Here is a 21,874-nt window from a genome sequence, read left to right on the forward strand (position 1 = left end):
TGGAATTGTAATGCAGTATCCTCATTTTCGGTTAAATTAATTCGTTATTTATTCAAAAGGTCTACCCACATGAAGATTGATATTTTGTTATTTTTTGTTGTAATTAAATGGAATCCATGCGTTGAACCGTCTTGTTGTTAGTCTCAATAATAGAACTAATACATTGTTATTGGAGTTAAAGTTCCATCGGATGATTTAAGAGAGAGATGGTCAAAATCTACAGATATGTGACTTCGTTTATGACAATTTTATCCCTGAGTTAAATTTTCGGGGAAAAAATAACAGCAATCCTGGATTAAGATCCCTTGTGGAAAGAAATCGAATTCTTTTTCAGATCTGATGCTCAATAGACTTAAATTAAAAGAATTTTTATAAACATTTTCTTTAAATATTCAACTTGGCTTTTTTACTCATCAAAAACCGAATTGCATTTGCTTTATTTACATAGACTCTTATCACATACCAAACGCACTGATTTTTTAATGCTCTCAGTAATGCTTGCCACCCCTTAGTTGAATTGAAAAATTTAAACATGATCCTCAACAAAACTGTTTGATCTTATGAATTTCCCTCCGAATTTCATTTCTACCTGCAGTTCTTTAATCATTTCCAACACATATACGTTGAGGAGTACCCCTCTTCCGAACACTTCTCATTTGGACTCTCCGTCACCCACTCGCACCTGAGCAGTCTGCGATATGTACAGGTTGCGGATTAGCCTCCGGTCCCTCCAATCTATTCCTTTGTTCTGCAATCCATTCACTCCCTTTTTTCAATTCACTCAAATCAAACGCCTTTTCGAAATCTACAAAACAGGGAAATGCATCCTGATTTTATTCTATGTCCCTCTCTTTTAGTAACCTCGTTGCTGCAACGGTAACACGTATGCCTCTCCCCTTTCTGAACCCAAATTGTTCATTTACCCTGCTCTCCACCCTCTTCCTGATGACCCTGATAACCAATTAAGCTGGTGCAAAATAAACTTACTTTTTCATGGCCCTCACGTATAGTAACCTTTCTCTTTTTTGGAATAGGAACTAACGCTGATCTGACGTAGTCTTCCGACCGTTTTCCTCGCTCATAAATGCTACACATGAATCCATAAAAACTCTTCCTTCTACCTTTTCCTAAATCTTTAAGAAGATCTGCTTGAATGTTGCCTACCGTCACCGCCTTTTATGATTTTCACTCTCTTAGTGCTCTTTCTATCTTGCATAACAAGCATCTCAGGACTTAAGCTATTCCCCTTTTACATCACATTCTCTTTCTAAGACTAAGGTCGCTGGTCTTGTGACTTTAGCATATAGTTTCTCTATTTATCCCTCCTCTCGCTCAATTAATGGTTTTTAACTTACCTTTGATTAGTTGCTCGCATTTTCCCTTCTTACTTCCAGACAGAAATTTCCCCTTTCTGTACAGCACACCAATTCACCGCAACTTCCTTTGTATGGGTGATATTAGGGTGCTACTTTCACCACACTTATAATATCGTCCAATTCATCTAAATCTACATAATACCCCACAAGCCGCCGCACGGGCGCGTGGCGGGGGGTGTCAGATCACCACCTGTAAATAGAAACAATGATTCCCACCCCAACTCCATTCGCATTTCAGTGACGCTTTTCGTTTTATCGTAAGAATTTTTAACAAAACGGGCTGCCCGGCGTTGAACCTTCTCAATTTTCCGAATGAGGCCTTTTTCACTCGGATCCCATACGCTACATGCGTATTCTAAATGAGGCCTTACAAGAGCGTGGCAACAACGTTCCTTGACCTTCGAGTCACTTTTGCCGACTATGCGTCTAATAAAAGCCAATTTTTTATATGCTTGCCCGCAGACTTTACGTATGTGAGTCCCCCAAGTTAAGTCTAGTGAATGTAATACCTAGGTATATTACCGTATCAACTACTTGTAGGTCTACTCGATCTTTGTCAACGGATAAACGGGATTTGTAAGAAAATCCCGTTGATCTTTTAAAGAAATTTACCACCGAACATTTATTATAATTTAATGACAATCCCTATTTAGAACACCATTTAGTAATGCAATCTAAATCCTGCGCTTGAATTAAACGATCCTCATCCCCAGATATCTCGATCCTCATCCCCAGATATCTCCCGATAGATCACCGTGTCATCCGTGAACATCCTAATGTTACTTTTCACTTCGCGGTTCAAATCGTTAACAAAAATCAAGAAAATCAACGGCCCGATTACACTTCCCTGACGCACCCCCGAGGTGACTCGTACGCTATCGGAACTAGCGCCATCGAGGGCTACCCTCTGTTCCCGCTCTGAAAGAAAGTCTTCAACCCAATTTATCGGACCCTTGTTTACACCCGTGACCCTTAATTTATGTATACCATGTCGAACCTTATCAAATGCCTTTTGAAAATCTCAGAAGATCGCATCCACTTGCCTGCCTCTCTCACCCGATAAAAGTAAGTCATGTGTAAAAATCCTAATTGGGTTTCGCATGAGCGGGTTTTCCTGAATCCGTGTTGATTGTCACTTAAAAAGTTACATTAAATTACAGCTTCATTTATTCATTCATTCTTTGTACTTCCTTCCACCATCCTTTTACCCTCCGTGTTTACATTCTCTGATTTCCTTCGAACTCACCTCGCACAGCCTTAACGCGTCTATATCTCCCATCTCCATCTCTCACTTAATATTTTCAAAATCATCTCCATTCTGACTGATTCAGTCTGGATTTTGCTCCGTAAGATTTACGCGAGAAGGCTCAGTGGGCCGAGTCCCATAGTTACCGGGACACATTCTTGTATTGCCCATCATCGGTTCACGGGAAAATTATTGAAGTGATTTTCCGTCGCCTGCCTCAACAGTGTTTTTAACGTGACACCATCAATCAAGAGACCGCACCACAGGGATCAGACGCCTTTGCAGCCACCTCACTGAGGAATAGACACTACCTTTGTTTGGCTCCTACCCTTCGACCTATGTATGGGTGACAATAACTGGAGCTGATGTCATTTCTCCCAGCAGCACAGCTCTAGGGGTCATCAGAACGCACAAGTCCTTCCATCATGACAAGTTTGTAGTTCATGGGTATTGAATAACGTATTTAGTTCTAAGAATCGCGATTTTGTTTTTTTTTACCGGTATACGTATTCTCTCCTACAATTAAATTCAAGGAACTGTGAAAATGAAACTATTTGACGGATTTGTAATAGACAGTTACCGCATGGACGAAGTTATTTGGGGGGGGGGGGCGTAGTGATGGTGAGATGGCTAGTGTACTGGCTTCGCACTCAGGGGGAATTTTTTAAGTTTGAATCCCGGAGTTGGCAGATATTTTTCAGTGGTATCTCGATCCCTACTTGAGGTGCTTTGTGGAGGGCACTCTGAGTGAGTACGCCGTCCGTCGGATGGGACGTTAAGCTGCGGACCCCTCGGCACCTTTCGTAAAGAGTAGGCTAATGCCGACGCCGGGTTTCTCTCCACCCTTAATCCTTTCCTGTCCATCTCTAATGGTGCAAATGACCTCAGCTGTCGGTCGCCTCCCCTAAAACTACTACTACTACTATGAAGTTTAAGAGTAGGTCAATGCCGACGCCGGGTTTCTCTCCACCTTTAATCCTTTCCTGTCCATCCCAAATGGTGCAAATGACCTCAGCTGTTGGTCGCCTCCCTTAAAACTAACTACTACTATGAAGTATTCCGAAATTGGCATCTTAGCGGGGATTTAATTTTGTCATGTTTAGTTCGCTATTAGTGTTTGAAAATAAAAGAATGCATCTAAAGCTAGAGCAAGTAAAATAAAAAGTTTCACAGCAGAATGCGTAAGTCTTCTTGCATAAGATTCTTTCATCAATCTGTTAGTTCCTCTAGCACAACACCCCGTACGCGACGAAAAACCGGTCCACCTCAAGGACAGAATGTGCGTTCGCTAATACAGAGTATACTTATTGTTTTTACTCGTATGGTGAGCGATGTGTTTTTTATCGTTCGCAAATTCTCTTTCGACCGAAGCTTAAGTGGCACCGCCACTGCTCCATGGGTAGGTATGGAGAGTTGGGGGTGGGGCATGGGACGCACCTTGGCAACTGGGAGGCTGGGCGAGGCGGGGGCGGAGTATGTGGTAGCGGCGGACGAGAGGCTGCTGGAGGTGGCGGGCCTCTCCATTCCCTCCACGCTGAGGGACGCCCCGCCGGTGCCCGCGGCCCTCACCTCCCGCGCCTCCTTCCTCCGGGGCCTACGGCCGAGTGCCGGCTTGCCTTGGGCCTTTGCGGGCCCCGCCGCGGGCCGCACATGCACCTTCTCCATTCCGACGGGCCGGCGGCAATACACGGATCCCTTGCCCTCCGCTTCGCCTTCCTGTCGGTGTGTGACTGCGAAAGGAAATTCGAGGCGGGTTACGTGCGCTTATGGATATATCGTGCGAAAAAGCGTGGCTGGACTTACATATTTATTTCAGTACCCTGGAAGCCACCGCTAGGGTGTGTCAATGCACACCAGACTAATTTTGACCCGAATAGGACCCCTACCGAGGTGGGACAATGTTTAGGGTCTGTATTCTGATCCCTTATGGTTCGTGGAAAAAATGGCATCTTAAATCTACCTGTTCTACACTTAATCTCTCGTAATTTTCTTTGGCATGATCTCTCCCACCGTAGTGCGATGTGGTTAATGATACATCTTCAGCAGCACTGCTAAAAAGACCTCCATCCAATTTATACAAAAGTTACAATCTGTAATTTAACCTTCCCTCTCTGAGTGATTCCTCGCCTAGCTGCTCTAATATTTTGGATACGCTACTAAGTTTATCGCAACAACGTTTTACAAACCTTCTAGGCTGCACGCGATCCTATTCGGCAATTAATCCAACTTCCTGAGGATCCCATATAATTGCAACATATTCTAAATGAGGCCTAACTAACGACAGGAAACATTTCTTTTTGACCTTTTCATCACGTTTACCTAGCACTCCTCTAATAAATCATATTTTTTCTTGGCTTGTCCACATAATCCCCGTATGTGTTTCACCAAGGAGAGATCGTGGGTGAGGGTAACGTCATAAGTATTTAATTGAGTCTACACATTCCATTTCGGTGTTCCCAATGCAGCAGGTGTTCGGGAGGGAAGAGCTCTTTTTCCAAGTATTTATCATTGCGCACTTTTTTAAGTTTAATTCTGATTGCCAAGTGTCGCTCCAGCATTTTATAGCATTAATGTCATCTGATAAAGCTGCTCTGTCTTCAGGATCACGGATATCAAAGGGGAACCACTGCATCATCGGCAAATAAACGTATCTTACTAGTGACTACGGAGTCAATGTCGTTAACGTGAAGTAGGGATAAAAGAGGTCCGATGACACTTCCCTGGGGAATTCCTGAAATAACTTAAACTGCATTTGAGCCAACTCCATCTATCACTACTCTTGGAACCCAACCATCCAAAAAGTCTTAATCCAACCCGGGATATTTTTATCTATGCCATTTTCTTCTAGCTTAGCGAGTAGTTTACTAAGAGGTACTTTGTCCAAGGCTTCCTTAATATCTAGAAAAATCGCGTCCACTTGATCATTGCTACCTCCCGAAGTAAGAATATCATGAACAAAAAGCGCTAGTTGTGTCTTGCAGGATCTACCCTTTCGGAAACCGTAGTGATTTTGCATCAATGGCTCCTGTAATCGCTTGGTATATCCTTGTCTCCGTTTTTAAACATTGGTGTAACGTTAGCCGTTTTCCAATCTCTGGGAACCTTGTGATCTATCGGCAACTTCTTAAATATGATTTCTAGTTAAGGTGCAATATCCGACGCTAGTTCCTTAAACATACGAGCGGTTATTTGATAGGGACCGGAGGATTTATTAGGCTTAATATTTTTCATTACTTGAAAGAAGGAATTTAAAATTTTGGCCTTGTCTAAACTGCAGGTTACTCTTTCGTCTTAGTTATTTTTGAGAGATTTTAACAGTTGACTTATTCCGTGAATCTCTCTGACGTACGACCAAAACCTTTTCGGATTCTATTTCAAATACGCCGTTAATCTTTTCCTTTTGAATTCGCTTAAAGCTTTTCGAAATTTCTTCTTGGCATTCATCCTAGATATATTGTAATCATAAGTGCTTTCATTCTTTTTGTCGCTAGAGATATCATCCCTAGTATTTTTCATGTTCGTGCGACATAGCCTTTGACGTCGTAATGTCTTTCTAACATCCGCGTTGTACCATCTTGGTTCCGTGCTATTTTTTATAAATTTCCTGGGAATGAACTTGTTGACTGCTGAGCGCGTGATCTCAAGGAAGTGATTCCACGTATCCTCAGTATATCGGTGATTACTATCTTTCTTGAAACCAGCAAATTGATTCTGTAGCAATCACTTTAGGCCAATGTAGTCCCCTTCGTTAAACAAGTAAAGTTTCCTTTTAGGCTTTTTAATTTGGCGAATAGCGAAAACTTAGAAGTTTTGGTCACTAATTCCTTTCATAATTTCTTTAGTTCAGACTTTTTCGGAAATATTCGTTGGATACAAATCAAGAATATTATCGCCTCTAGTTGGTGAAGTGACAAGTTCACTCAATGAGTTAAACGTAAAATAATTTAATATCGATTCGCATATATCTTTGTCTTTATCGCACGTTTAACACTATATGTGCTCCAGTCAATGGATGGGACATTGAAATCTCTATCGATAATAACACCGCGATCATTGTGTTGGGATAAGAAACCTTTAATATGCTGATCTAATTTTAATATTGATTTGTCTCTGTCGACTGGCGGTCTGTAAAATGCGCATGCATTAATTCTCTTGGTTTGAGGACTTTTAATTGAGCACCAAACGCTTTCCATACCATTACCTCAGCCCTGCTGACGCAAGAATTTTTTACTTCAATAAACACACCACCCCCGATTTTATTTTTTCTGTAATTTCTGTAAACGCAAAATTAGTTTTGGAAAATTTTACTGTCGGCGATATCAGTGGATAACCAGCTTTCTGTCCAAATAATTGTATCTACGCTTGTGCTTTCAGTAAGGTGATGATTTTCTGAAAATATATGTTTTAAACTTCGGAAATTTACTATCAATACAATGTTTCCGTGACATTATGTTTTTTTTTACTTTTTAACGTATCGCATTTTTAACGGATTTTATTCTTATTAATATTGAATCCCTTATAAAATATTCCGTCCGATGCTATCTAATTCGTGTTAAATGAACTCTTACTAGAACTGACCCAAACTTCATTTATATCTGAATGATTTGCCAGAGAAGGCTTTAGAGGTCCAATATATCACCTACACGCTGACCTACACTTTAATATAAAAGGGTCCTGCAGTATTTGAAAATCGTACACGCCTGGTGGTCTCAGACGTGCAGTGAACACTAAAATGGTTCAGGGGGTCCGTACACGATTGGATCGCCGGCTGAAGGTCGAAGAAGAACGCCCCGATATCCCTGCAGATAGCACGCAACCTCTGATCGATGCCTACCACTCGGCTTCAAACCAGAGGTCCACGATCAATCCTCGTGACTAGGCTGCAGAACGAGGGCGTTCCATCAACCCCCTCGACACCACCCACCCGCTTCACTTCAGAGTTAATTTCCCTGAAGAAATCCAGAATCACTTCAGATCCACGGTCCACGGCATCATTGACACCAACATGAGCCACGACCCGCAGCCTGGAGCACTTCGTGCCCGCAACCGTCGCTCCAACCGCCTTCGTCACATGGGGAACGCCGCCACTAGGAATGCACCATGCCGTCAGTTGCTGGCTCACACCCTCATGGTTTGCTCTCTCCCGCAATGGAACCATTACACGTCTGAAGTTACTGCTGCCTATCACTATTATCTCCCCTTTCCACTATCTATCTGCTGGGTGGTTCTGTAATAGGGGCGGAGGTTGGGGCTGCAGATACCGCTGGGCTATCTTTCGATAGCACCTGATACCTGTTGGACACGGGGATGAGGTTTGTCTTCGCATCTCCCATACCTCGCCGCAGCGCTAACTTTCCCACACTCCTGCGCGAGACAACCTTCCAATCCTCCGGTTTCCGGAATGGCGCCTATCCCTCATCAAAAGATCGGATACTGGGAGGCCTCTCGATCACTCCGCCGCATGGTGCATTCGGGCGAACCCGTGTGGCCCCATTGACGCGGCAATTTTTCACAACTCCACCATAAGTCAGGCATTTATGCAGAGGAGCACCTTTTCCGTCAACCTTCAATTGAAGCTCAGACACCATAGCCTCCAACGCAGCGATACGGGCCCTTAGAGCCATCCATTAACCGGTGCAGGCGTGCATCATGACAGATGGCCCAGTGGAGGCAATCCTAATTCAATCGAACATGTCAAATTTTTAAACAAGGACTAAGTTAAAGTAATGAAAGTTACAAATTTAGGTAATAAAAAACTATTCGTATCTGCATAGAAAAGAAAAACGGTACGCGTCCATTTGACGTTTTTTGACGTTTTTCACGTTTTCTTACAAATCTACCCAAAATATTTTAAATACATATGCCTAATTTATATGCTTCAATTTTATTTTTCCGCAAGATTTTCACTCTGAAAATGAGGTTATCTTTCACCTAATATAAGATCCTGGAATCGAAGGAATAACCTGGATCCTGGAATGTATGCTTATTCCCTTCCAATGTCAATGATAAGAAAGCGATATAACATTATCCATTTCAAGAATTAGTTTTTTAAAGATCTTTTATGGCAATCATTATCATATCGCAATAAGTCTCACCAGATAAGGTTTTTTGTGCGTGTCGCTTTGAGAGAATTTTAATGCTAAAATATTAGCAACTATAAAATAATAAAATAAAAATACGAGCCACCATTCAAGTTTAAAGTACGTTCCATAAAATATCCAAGGAGTGATTTAATTCCGAAACCTGTGCGTGACCGAGACTACACAAGTCCCGATAGCAAAAGGAGAGTCGCGATGAGCAGTGCAAGGCAAGAGCATTAGACAAGAATGTCCATTAATACCTGTAATTTTCAATATATATGCGGTGGAAATGGCAGGGAAGTCATGGGAGGGGATCGATGGGGGAGTGATAGTAGGTGGGTGATATCTGATTAGTTAGATTATCAGAAAATCAAGCTTTATTAAATCAGTCAGCCAATGGGCTACATTCATTACTTAGCGCATATCAGAGTAGGTATGAGTTGAGTGATTTTTTATAATAAAATAAGGGTAATCAGATACCCAAGATAAAGGAAATCTTTGATAAACATTCAGGAGGGTGTTAAAAAGGACCCTTGGTTTTGGTCAAATGAGAATATTGTTTTTAAAAGGGTTTTCAATGGCTGATGATAAGCGAGGTGGGGAGAGGCCTGTTGGCCAGGGTCCAAGGTACAAGAGATGCTCGGTGATCACTGGCGTAAGGATGCAATGTAGGGAATGTCAATGGCAGATAGTGAGGGGTGAAATGTATTTAAGGCTTGATCAAAAGAAAATGGGAAATGAGAGAGAAAAAGAGGGAGAAGCGACGCCTATTTTGACGCCGAGACCATCTTTATCAGAGGTGGAATAATTAGAGAATGACTGCGCAACAGTCCGCGAGGAGATAAGGCAGAAGGGGAAAAATTGGGAAAAAGTAGGGGAGGGCAAGTGAGGAGGTGGGGGTGGGTTATATTCCAGAGGATAGCGGGAAGAGGAGTTGATGTTTTGATTGGATCTGATTTCGAATTTGTGGACGAAAATGCATTCGTAAGGGGCAAGGAGATGGCCTTTAAGAGGTGTGACTGCAGAGAAGATGGAATGGTAGAATGTTTGCGACGCTAGATTTTTCCGGCCTATTGTCGTATTTCAAACTTGCTAGATGTTTTTCGGTGGGTCGCGGTAGTCCGGGGAGTAGAGCGTTGGACTACTGCCCGGAGTGTCCCGGGTTCTATTCTCGGGCAAGTCGCTGGGCATTTGCTATGTGATTTTTCGGGTACCAGATCTTCCTGTGAAACCATAACCGGCACAGGGAAAGGAACCGGCCCCCGTACCCTGATGTGTTAATTTCACACGCCGTCGAGCTTAGTACTTGGGGAACTCTACCATTATTATACAAACTGACCTTCGGGTTTTTAAATGCTTTTGAACTTGTAAATATATTGATACTTGGTTTGGTCTGCATGCACGCATGTTTTGTTTCAAGGAGGAGGCGAGGCGTAGAGTTTGGTATTTACTGGATTTCGAAAGAGTCGGGCTGCCATCCTTGACGCGGGAAATCAGGTTAAATGTATTTTTTGACGGAAATTGGAGAGGGTACTTGGTTTTTTTAAATATATGTTATTGAAGGATTTGGTGCTTATAATTGGTGTTGTAACCTAAAGCGATGGCTTTGTTTTCTTTGCGCTTGAGTTATTTGGAAAATCAATACGTGGATGGTGTGAAAAGTTCTTGGCCGTGGGATAAGTGTGTGTGGTCCAAATTGGAGTACCTCGAAGGAGACTAAGACCTTATTGTTCTAGGCAAGTTATTTTTCTCAAAAATATTGCATAGTTGGATAGTTTCCGGACAGAACTCGTATGTTTAGGCAGGGCTTCCGTGACCCCTCTTTGTCTCCGAGTCCTCTTATTTTCAGTGTAAAAAGCGATGCCATTAACTCTATGTCCTGACGCATCGATAATTTATTCCTTGATGCCCTTTCAGGATGCGCTCGCTTTTATGCAGCTTTTGTCCTGACAGCTGGTTTTACAAAAGTTCTGGTGAAATGCACCTTTGGCAGTATTCACGTAGATTTAACGTTGAATGGTCCAAATATCAACGCATATTTAACCGCCACAAGCACTCAATATCCTCGGCCGAATCTTCTAGGTTCGGTCACAACGAATGAAAATAATTCACAAAGTTAATTTGTTTACCTCAAAGGTTTTCCGTAAATGGAGGAAATTGGATCGTTGTGTATAATGCCTAGCGGATCTCATGGCTCGTCTTCGATGGTTATTCTGTACGAACCGTCATCGAGGATGGAAAGTTTACCGTGTTTACTTCCTACGATCATATTAATGTCATGCTATGGCAAATGGCAGCCTGTCTAAAATCTCGTTCGCTCGTAATCCTATGCCATCAACTGCTTACGATGCGCATAGTCGTACCGGCGGATGGTTTCAACATGGGTGGAACAAAAATAAGCCTTTATCGGCGCTTAGATCAACTCTAGGACCCAGATTCATTATTAACGCGGTATTTATCCATGAGAATACAGCGAAGCAATTATTTTATATTCGTCCGAATACGAAGTTAGGGAGTTGGATTATTTTTTTTATTAGGCTTCTAAAGGATAAAGTCTTGAAATGGAACCAAAATAACTTGAAATCCGCTGTCGTCGGGGTCAATTTTCCTGCGATCGCATTGATGATCGAAAGCTGGTACAATAACATGGAAACGGAAGCGCACATATGCATAGCACCCAGGGACGTGTGGCATCAGGCGTGAGGGCACTTGGCATTAAATAAGGCTTAGAGAGGAAGAGATGTAGTATGGTTTGGCACATAAAATATAATTGCAGCCTAAAAATTAGTTCCAAGTGCATACTCTAACAAGATATTTTTTTCGAACGTTTGTCAATTCTAAAATTTGAGCATTCATTACTAGCATTTTTTTCAAAAAAATACCTTGATTATGCATAAAATCTTTCATATTCATAGTTTATGGCCTTCAATTGCCTTTCCTTTGATTAATCTCTTCATTAATCCTTCACGTGTGAGCTTCAAAGGGAGATATTTTAATTCCACTGCGGATGCATGGTATTGTGTATAAAATTGATTCTGTACAGCCTGACAATCCACGTCAGGCTGTTCGCAGACTGGTAGACTTTTTTATCTGAGAATTTGAAGTATTACATTTATTAGCAGTGTTTTTTATTAGCAGTATTTACTGGCATTGGACACTGAATTGTGCGAATCTGGGTTTGTGGGGGGTGGATAATAATGAGGGAGTTTGTCATTACTGGTAGAGTTGATCGAAGGAAAGGGAATACACGGGTAAACAACTATAGCTGAAGGTGTCAATCATGCGCATTAATTAGTTTAGTTTTTGGACGGGGAAACGTATTAAAGGACTGAACAATTCTGTTCGCTGGATTACATTAATCGTCAACGATAAGTGTCCATAAAATATTCGCGGTGTGTCCGAAAAGTATCCGGCCTGCGTTTTTATTTATTTTTTTTAATGTGAGGGTGTTGTGCACTACGAATTTGCTCCAAGAGGCTCCAAGATTTTCCCGTTTCTCATTCTTGATGCCGTGAGAAGAAAACGACCGCGCCTCTGGTCAAGCGGTCGGGACTGGCTTCTTCACCACGATATAACCCGCCAGCGTATTCATCGAACCTTGTTGTGCAGCGATGTATGGCAAAACAAAAGATTGTACAGCTCCGCCAGCCTCCGTCCAGTCCACAAACATAGCTCCCTGCGACTTTTGGATGTTCCCAAAATTGAAAATGGCGCTCAAAGGAAAGCGGTTCGAGACGATTCAGAGTAATGCGACGAGTGAGCTGAAGGCCATTCCAAATTCTGTGTCCGAGGACTGCTTTAAGATGTGGAGGCACCGCTGGGAGCGTGTGGTTCAATCAAATGGGGACTACTTCGAAGGACGCCACGGCCCGGATGACGAAGATTAGCACCAATGCGGAGATATGAACGCAGGTCGGATAGTCTTTGGAAACACCTCGTATTCGATGTTACAGGCTTAACTTTGTGGAAATCCATTATCACTGAAGTAAAAAAACAGCGCATCTTTCCACCAAATTTTTTATAAGGTACGACTAGTTTCAACGCATCGGTGTCATCCTAAGGTACCAAGGGATGGTCCTCGGGTACCTGAGGATCACGCCAGTACGTTGAAACCGGTCGTACCTAATAAAAAAAGATATGTATCAGGTTTATCATGTCTTTTACTATAAAAGAGCCATAACATATATTTGTTATAGAAGTCTTGTTACACACAGCCGATACGCTACCAATTAGGAGGGTTCTGGGATCCTCTCGTGGTCCTTCGTCGAGCTCTGTAGCTTTCTTGACACAAGAACTTTATAGGAAAGCAAGTGTCATGGGGGCAGGAGTATATGCGGAACAGGTGGATTTCAATCGCTCTGTGGCTTTGTAGCCAGCGTCTTCAATAATAACCCATCGTTCAATAAATCCCGGGCATCGTTCAATAAGTCCCGGGGCTAACTAAGAAAATATTTGTTCATTTTTATTCATCAACATAATCACCTTCAAGAGCTTTGCAATCATTCCAACGCTTTTATAACTCTTCGATGCCATGCTTGTAAAACGATTTATCCTCGTCCTCAAAATAAGCTTCAGTTTCAGCGATGACTTTATCATTCGAGCCAAATCTTTTTCCCTGGAGTATCTTTTTGAGATCAGCAAACAGCCAGTCGTCGCTGGGAGGCTAGGAGATCTGGAGAGAGAGTATAGTGGGTGGAGAAGAAGATTGAAAGCCAACTCGTTCAATATGGTAATTGTTTTCATTGACTTGTGGCAAGGTGCATTGTCGTCTCGATGAAAGATGCTCTTTTCCTCTTAATATACGGTCGTTTTTTTTGCGATTTCGTCCTTCAAAAGCACCAATAACTCATTTTAATAATAGGCATTGATAGATTTCCCCTTTTCAAGGTATTCGATGTAAATTATACCTTGCGTATCCAAAAATAATATTACGTTAAATAAGTCCCGGGACTTATTGAATGATTGGTTAGGCTTTCTGGAAAAGAATGCAGTTCACTGATATCCGAAGAGAATAACCTAATTCTTATACTAAAAATTGTATCTCACGCTTGATGGCTTGAAGAGGGACTGACTGTATCGTAAGCACTTAGTGGCTGATTAGTAGTGACTCATTAGTATTGAATTAGTGGAACTGGCTTGCTAATAGTAATTTAATAGAAGTGGCTCAGTATTAGTGACTTAGTACTGGCCTCTCTATTATAAGTGGCTTAATAATAGTATTTAGTAGACATATTGACTAAACAGCACTGAATTTCTACTGTCACTTCTGTTCTCATTCAATCATCCTTACACTTTTTCATAATTTACTCATATTACTAAGAAAAATGATGCACACATTTTTGTTGACTTGTAAGGCTACTCAAATTTCTGAAAATATTTTTATGCTACCGTCAACAATCTCGACCGTCGTGTGACTCATCGGTGCATCAAAATTTGTTATTACTATCGCTGTTTTTTGAGACTCTTTTGCTAAAAATCGTTAAACTTTCGCCTAAAATACATAGGACTTAGTGAAAATACCTTTGAACTTTGTGCTAAATTGGCTCAGGCATTACTTAAAAACTGTGGATTGGGGTTAATTTTTTTTCCAAATGCCATTAGTGTGTCTCTACACCGTTCAGATAGCGTGTATTTTGAGAGGATGCTCTCAGGGCGCGAGCGATGTCGTGATAGGGCCCAATCAAAGCGTGCACTGATCCGCGTGCCTCGTATCTTCAAAGGGAAGTTGATCTTTCCCTTTAATTTACAAGCCGCTTAAATAAAGCTCCAGTTAATTAAAATTTACTGTTGGTTATCTCGTTAGCGGATGCATTTTTCTAAGGGTTTTCTTCCTTATGACTCTGATTGCATGCAGGTTTTGGATATTCAAGCCGGTCGGGGGTGTATTTTACATGTATTTTTTGGTAATACGACAGCTTCGTCGAGAGGAAATAAAGCCAGCGAACCAAGGGAATAATAACCGCAGGGTTTATCCTTACAATTTTCTTTGAGCATATTTATATATTCTAACTGATCCAAGACTCATCACGCATACACTTTGATCGAACGATTCTCTTTTTGTCCAAGCTTTTACAGCAGCGAATCCATCAGGTCGCCATCCCACAAATGTAAATGGCGATTCGATTACATGCCGACTGAGTCGCTAAACGTGTCGCATCCGTCAGAATATATGCATTTCGAGAGAAACCGAGTGAATGAATCTGATACGATAAAGGTCTACCTTAATTTTTATTTTATTTGGGATAATCACTAAAAAGAACACAATATCGATGACTGATGGGTGAGTAACTAGAAGTGAGAAGGGTGATTTTGTTTTTAAAATATAATAAAGGTATTGAAATCATAAACTAATTAGTGTCGGCTCAATTTAATCCCAGGATTTGCGCCCCTGTAACATTTGAATATAGTTTTGATATTTTCAGACCCATGAAAGTATTTTACTGAAAGTTTTAGTGAGTGCAAATGAGACTTAAATTCATAATTATTTTGTCTATCGGACCACATGGATAGTATGTTCTTTCCAACAATTTTTTCTGTAATCAATTTCCGTATACCAGGAGATAAAACACGGATACTACCATAATAACAAAAATTAATAATGAATTTGATTAATTTGAAGTGTTATTTTCATTAAACGATGGAATTAAGCATTATCGGTGTAATGTATTTCACTATAATAGTTAAACCGAGATCGAAAAAGTGAAATATATTATTATTATATAGTACTACTTTTTTTCGAATAAGGGTGGTCCCAAAATTAATCACGTCAATTTTAATTCTTTTAAACAATGTCCGTACCCCCCGGGTTCACTAGTCAGTTACATTTCAACATTCTTATAATCATTTCTTCCCGTGCAATTTTTTTCGCCCGTTATTTGACTCATCATATCACGAGTCACATTAAAATAGAAAACGACATGCAAGTTGTAGCTTAGCAGCTTTCGAGGTATATTCCTGTCGTTTAATACTTCTGACAAAAAGTCTTTAGAACTTCCAAAACAATCATTTGAAAATACGAATTTTAATTTAAGATAAAATATTTGCGAAAATACAAAAACTATTCAATCAAATTCCATTTGAGAAAATCTAATACCCTTGGAGATTTTGACTTGAAACATTAAATTACATATAATACGCAACTAGTCCGCAGTTTCTAATAGCAACGTTGGTTACATTAGTTGTAGTTTGTAATCTCCTTGATAAACCAAATGAGCAATAAAAGGAATAAAAAACGTATTAATTTATGTAGCTGAACATCTAGTTTGATAGTTTTTATTGTGCAGTCGATTATATTATTTACTTCGACAGTTTCTGAAAGCAAACTTTTGTAAGTTATGCAAACCTAATAAATAATTATTAGTGAGAGGAATAGAAAATTTTCGATGCAAAACATGATTCACTTGATCTAGACAGGAATGCAAATAATTTTCAATTTAAATTAGCCTGAATTTCAAACGTATCCGGAACATCGTCCGATAAACAAATATGTTTATATATTAATAGGATAAAAAGCTTTCACAAGAAAATATTTTGCGGCTTCAGAGCAGTTGCATTCTAAATATACATGGTGGATTTATTCAAGGTACTCTTGGGAACTACGAAAAACGGATCTTGTGTTATCATTTGATTTCATTCTCAATGTCATTAATTACTTGAATCAGTATTTTCGGAGCAATTGCAATAAGGGATCCTTCACTGTAAGCTCGGTGAAAATAAAAAATTGACAAGTTTTTGGAAATGATACGCGTGCAGAGAATGTAAAAGTGTTCAGGGCCAAAATATGTTACTAATCTCAATTCAAAATAGTCGCATATCTCGGATTATATATTATAATTAAGTAATATACCGGTTAGGTTAGGTATTGGAAGGACACAACTACCAAATAAATATTTTGTGACTCCTAAAAAAAACACAATCCAGCAACCTACTCTACATCAAGTCCTTCTTCATCTTTGTGTACGCCCTTCATTCCGTCTAACATCCCTATCCTATTCCTGCCCTTTCCCGTTTGGCTGATATTCTCCCCACTATTACAGTCTTCAACATCCCACTGCCGATAAATACGCCCTTCATCCACTTTTCCTGCCTCCATAGGATTTCTCCCAACAAACCCCTCTCTTCGCCCACCATACCAAGTACTTCCTCGTTTGTTTTCTTCTCTGTCCATTTCACCTTCTCCATTCTTTTCCACACCCACATTTCAAAATCCTCCGGTCTACGTCTATCCTCCTGCTTCAATGACCACGTTTCCGCGCCGTACATAGCTACGTTCCAAATTAAAGTTTTTACGAGTCTTTTCTTAACATCCTTACTCAACGTCCCCGTCATTAACTCCCTCCTCCTTTTGAAAGCCTCTTTTTTTGTGCATTTCCTCTCCTTACATCCCTACTACTTTGACCGTGTTGGTCCAAAACACTACCGAGATACGTAAACTGTTCTACCTGCTCTAGTTTTTGCCCTCCTATTTTAATGTTAAGCTTGGCGTTTTTCTTTGTAGAAAATCGCATAACCTTTTTTTTATTAATATTGATTCTCATCCCATACCTGCCGCACTGAATTTCCAATTCACTGCGCAGTGCTTGCAACCCCTTGGCTGACTGACAAACTAGGGACTGGTCATCAGCAAACCCAAATGATTTTACGTATTTCCCGCCGACTTTCATTCATACATCCAGTTCTTCCCATGCCTCTTTAATCATTTCCTCCACATTTACGTTGAACAGCACCGGTGATAATTGGCAACCCTGCCTTACACCTCTAACTAACACTGCTCATCCGGACTCTCCGTTCCCCAGTCGCGCACGCGCAGTCTGAGACATGTACAGGCTGCGGATTAGCCTCCTGTCGTTCCGATTTATTCCTACTCTCCGCAATATACTCTTTAGTTTTTCCCAATTCACTCCATCAAACGCTTTTTCGAAATCTACGAAACAGGCAAATACGCCCTGATTGTATTCTATAATCCTCTCGATTAGTAATCTCATTACTGCAATGGCATCACGCTCTCCCCTCCCTGAACCCAAGCTGATCATCCCCTAAGTAATTATTTGCGGATTACATATAAAGGAACATTTTACATTCACAAAATGCATTCAAAATCCGAGTAACAAATTTAGGGGCTATATATTTCAGGCAAACACATGACCAAACTGATGCCCTTGAGCATACAGAAAAATATTAATTTGTTATAATACTCTGTATGCCCGTAAGTTTTGTTGTGAATGCAATGATAGAGTTCGAATGTCTGATAAAGCATGTAGATGAAGTATTGGCAATGATAACCTTTCTGCGTTTGAATTTTGCATTTTACTTTTACTGTTTACGTCTCTTACAGCGCTTAAATAATATTTTATGAGAATTAATAAATATTATTCCATTACCGTGATAATAAATGCACCTATTTGCTGCAGAATACTGTTAATTAATGTATATCACTCGCAAATAATAATAAAAAATCATTCTCATGTGGTGTTTTTCCTTTCAATTCCTTGATAACCGATCTTCTCTGAATAGATTTGATTACGGAGAGGTTTTTTTTCTGAAAGTCGCATTATTATTTGAGCAATTCAGACATTTAATTTTGCTCATATTAAATGATATCAATTTTTGATATGAGCATGAATGCTCTTCATAATGAAACAGAAAAAGTAATGTACTCTTCTGCACAAAATTATTTTCCATATTACTATAGCCATTTCCTTCTTCAATTCTGGACCATTTCTTCTGCCCCTTATGCTATCCAAAATGCCCACTTTTCCAATCAAATTTTCTAGCAACCTACAATCCTTTTCTCTCACTCTTTTTCATATTCATCCCTCCCGTGAGTTTATGTTTCATCCATATTATTCCGTCCTCTTTCAAAATCTTTTGAAAACGGCGGAAGGGGAAAGGGAGTTAGCAGCGTATCCTCGGAGAAAGTAAAACCTTTATAAATGACAATATGTACTTGAAAATTGATCCCAAATCCTTGCCGGAATTGCGTCGCATGGAAGGAGATTGGCATTGGAAGAAGAGGGGGAAGATATACTTAAAACTTTTTAAAATGCGTCGTTTCCGTGGTGAAACGAGTATCTGCATCCACGAATGCAATTTCGCGCTCCTCCGCCCCGTGCAGCGACCCCTTCTGGTTCCCTGGCGACCTCGTCGGTCGCTGGGGATATTGTCTCCAACGTTCGGAGAGAAAGGAGGCAGATTGCCCGCAGGGGAAAGTGGTGAGCGTCCAATCGCAGACGTCTCGCCAGTTGGGTTGACAGTGATGGATCAGTCACATGGCCGAGGACCAACCCGCGAACATCCATCACGCTTGGAAGCGAAACAATCGGAAGTCGATGTCTGTCTATTTCAAATTATTTAAAAATGACTACCTAATTCCATAGGATGTACTTAGATATGACGAGGACTATTTATTAAAAATTGGTAATTTTCCACGAATTAATGATTTATTTTGTGGAAAATTGAAATTTTTTAATTAATCATGATATTCCACCATCTGAAACGTCTCTTTTTATGACGAGGACGCTTAGCTGTTGGTGGAGACGAGACTTAAATTCGAAATGCGCGTTCCTTTTATCCTTTCCTCGCGCCATCGTGTAAGTTTGGCGAGTACTCATGACGTATCCGTGGACATGTTTCATCGGTAAACTTCATTGATTGAAAGATATGTGGGTACACTGGACTTGACCTAGGTTTCATTTCACTTTCCCCTCCTCCCATGCTTACAAACGGTATCGATTTTTGCCATCGCGGCGTGGTCTCATCTTAAGAGTGATTCAGTATTTTCTTCTCATTGGTCGTCTAGCGGTTGATGTTTGACATTTTTGACCTCCGAGTGTCGTTGCATCTGACTTCTCTCACACTCTTTCCATATCCCTCTCGCCCCTACCACTTCATTTCCACCAACACCCCCAGCCTCCCCCTCTCTCTTTCTCTCTCTATCTCTCCGGTAGCCAAAGGTTATACCACGGCTCGCAAAGGGACGTCATGGGTCGATTTTGGTAAGGTGAACATGTGGCACGTCGTTGCATGCGATGACGCATGAATCATGTAAATTCATGAGCTCGGACAGCAGAGAGATTCACGGACGACAGGAGAAGACATTTTTAAATGTAAAGTTTTTCCTGGATAAAAGCCAAAAAAAAATTACTCTGAAAATATCTGCAAAAGCAATCCCTGAAAAAGCTACTATTCAAGAACAAAAACGTATCAATATGAACTATTTCTGGTATTGTTTACAAATTAAAATTCAACGGTGGCTCCAAACAGTAGAGAGATGTTTTTTCTTGGGAATAAAATTTCAAATTATTACGATGCATTCGTATTTTCTTGTGATTTAATTACATTGTTTGAGCTAAATGTTTTAGTATTATTACAGACTCTCTTTACAATTTGATATCTGAAATTATTTCCTTAGGAGAGTGATATTAAGGAAAAGCTACAGTATCTGTCCCAAAGATAAATATAATGATTATTCCCTAAGGAATGATGATTCCAGAGAGTAAATAACGATTCCTGTCCCTCAGGGATAGAAAGAAAAAATAAGTTTTGCGCGGAAGTTCTCGAAAGTCTGGGGAAAAGAGAGAGACGCATGAGGAAGGATCTTTGCCAACTGAAGGATTCACTGAGACAACGCGCCGTCCCACGCCACCTTCTTCGTCCCCGGATATTTGGACAAGCGCAAAGTGGCAAACGCTACTCCGGCCGATACACAAAGGTGATGTTTTGAAGAAAATTTTTGTAATTTTTACTTTGATCTGCATTAATTTTTTTTACCGGATTAATTCCCATTATTTTTTAGACAGACCTTTCTCACTCGGCTCCTCTTAAAAACACAAGTTTAGTTTTAGAAATTATTAACAGTAACAAATATACATTGCGCAATTTATGAATAATCAAAGAATAAAAATATTCATAGTGAAATAAAATACCCTTAACCAACCAATAATGAATTCTATAGCTTATGGGCCTAATGGGAGAAATGTCAAGAGTTTATGAGGCATCTTCTTTTTGACGAACTGAACAATGACCCTAGAGAGTGTTTACCCTCCAGATACATCTGTAAAGCATCAGATTTTTATGAAAGTTACTCAAGGCAATGTACATCACCCTTAGGTCTCCTAAAAGTGTGATAACTCTTTTTACAAAATTGCTTCGAAAAATTTAGTACCCGGTAAAATACGTGATTATGAACACCAATCATACACTGGGTCACATACTTTAGGAGTCACAAATGTCACTTCATAATTTACAATATACATGTGAAAAATGTTTATGGGAGTAGCGATATGAGCATGATACAGGGTTCGTCCGGAAAATAAGTGTACTGAGCTCAGGAAAAAAAATTTATTACCCTTTTACATATCTTAAGCTAATATTCCTCAAAATAGGACCCTTGTGAGTCGATACACTTGTTCCAGCGGCGTTCCCATTCCTGGAACGCTCCCGCGAAGGCATCATCGGGAACCTCTCGAAGACACGTCGTCACGGCCTCTTTGACGGCGTCCAAAGTCCCGTATCGCGTTCCTTTCAAACTCCTCTTTATCTTCGGGAACAGAAAGAAGTCCGGTGGTGCCAAGTCCGGGCTGTATGGCGGGTGCGGCAGCGTTGCCACGCCGTGCTTGGCCAAGAAGTCCGACACGACAAGCGCGGTGTGAGACGGCGCATTGTCGTGATGCAGCCGCCAGATGTTTTTGATCGCTGGCCGGACGCGGGCGACTCATTTTCGAAGCCTGTCGAGCACTTGGACGTAAAATGCAGCATTTACAGTTTGTCGTTCAGGTACAAATTCGTAGTGGACGACTCCCCTTTTGTCAAAAAAGACAATGAGCATCGCCTTGATCCGAGATTTGCTCATGCGAGCTTTCTTTTGACGGGGTGATGATGGGGTGTGCCACTCCGCACTTTGTCTCTTCGACTCCGGGTCGTACTCAAAGATCCACGTCTCGTCACCCGAAACAACGTTCTCTAAAAAATGTGGATCATTTTTGCAGTGATCCGCAAGTTGTGTCGCGATTTCCAAACGATTGAGTCTTTGATCATCACTGAGCACTTTCGGCACCAACTTTGCACACATTTTTCGCATCTGTAATTGGTGCCTAATAATCTCGTGCACTATTGTTTTTGGCACATTACACTGCTCTGCTATCATCCGAACACTAAGACGACGACGATCAGAG

The sequence above is a fragment of the Hetaerina americana genome, unplaced genomic scaffold (genome assembly GCF_022747635.1).
Source record: "Hetaerina americana unplaced genomic scaffold, ioHetAmer1.1.p SCAF_4, whole genome shotgun sequence".
NCBI lineage: Eukaryota > Metazoa > Arthropoda > Insecta > Odonata > Calopterygidae > Hetaerina > Hetaerina americana.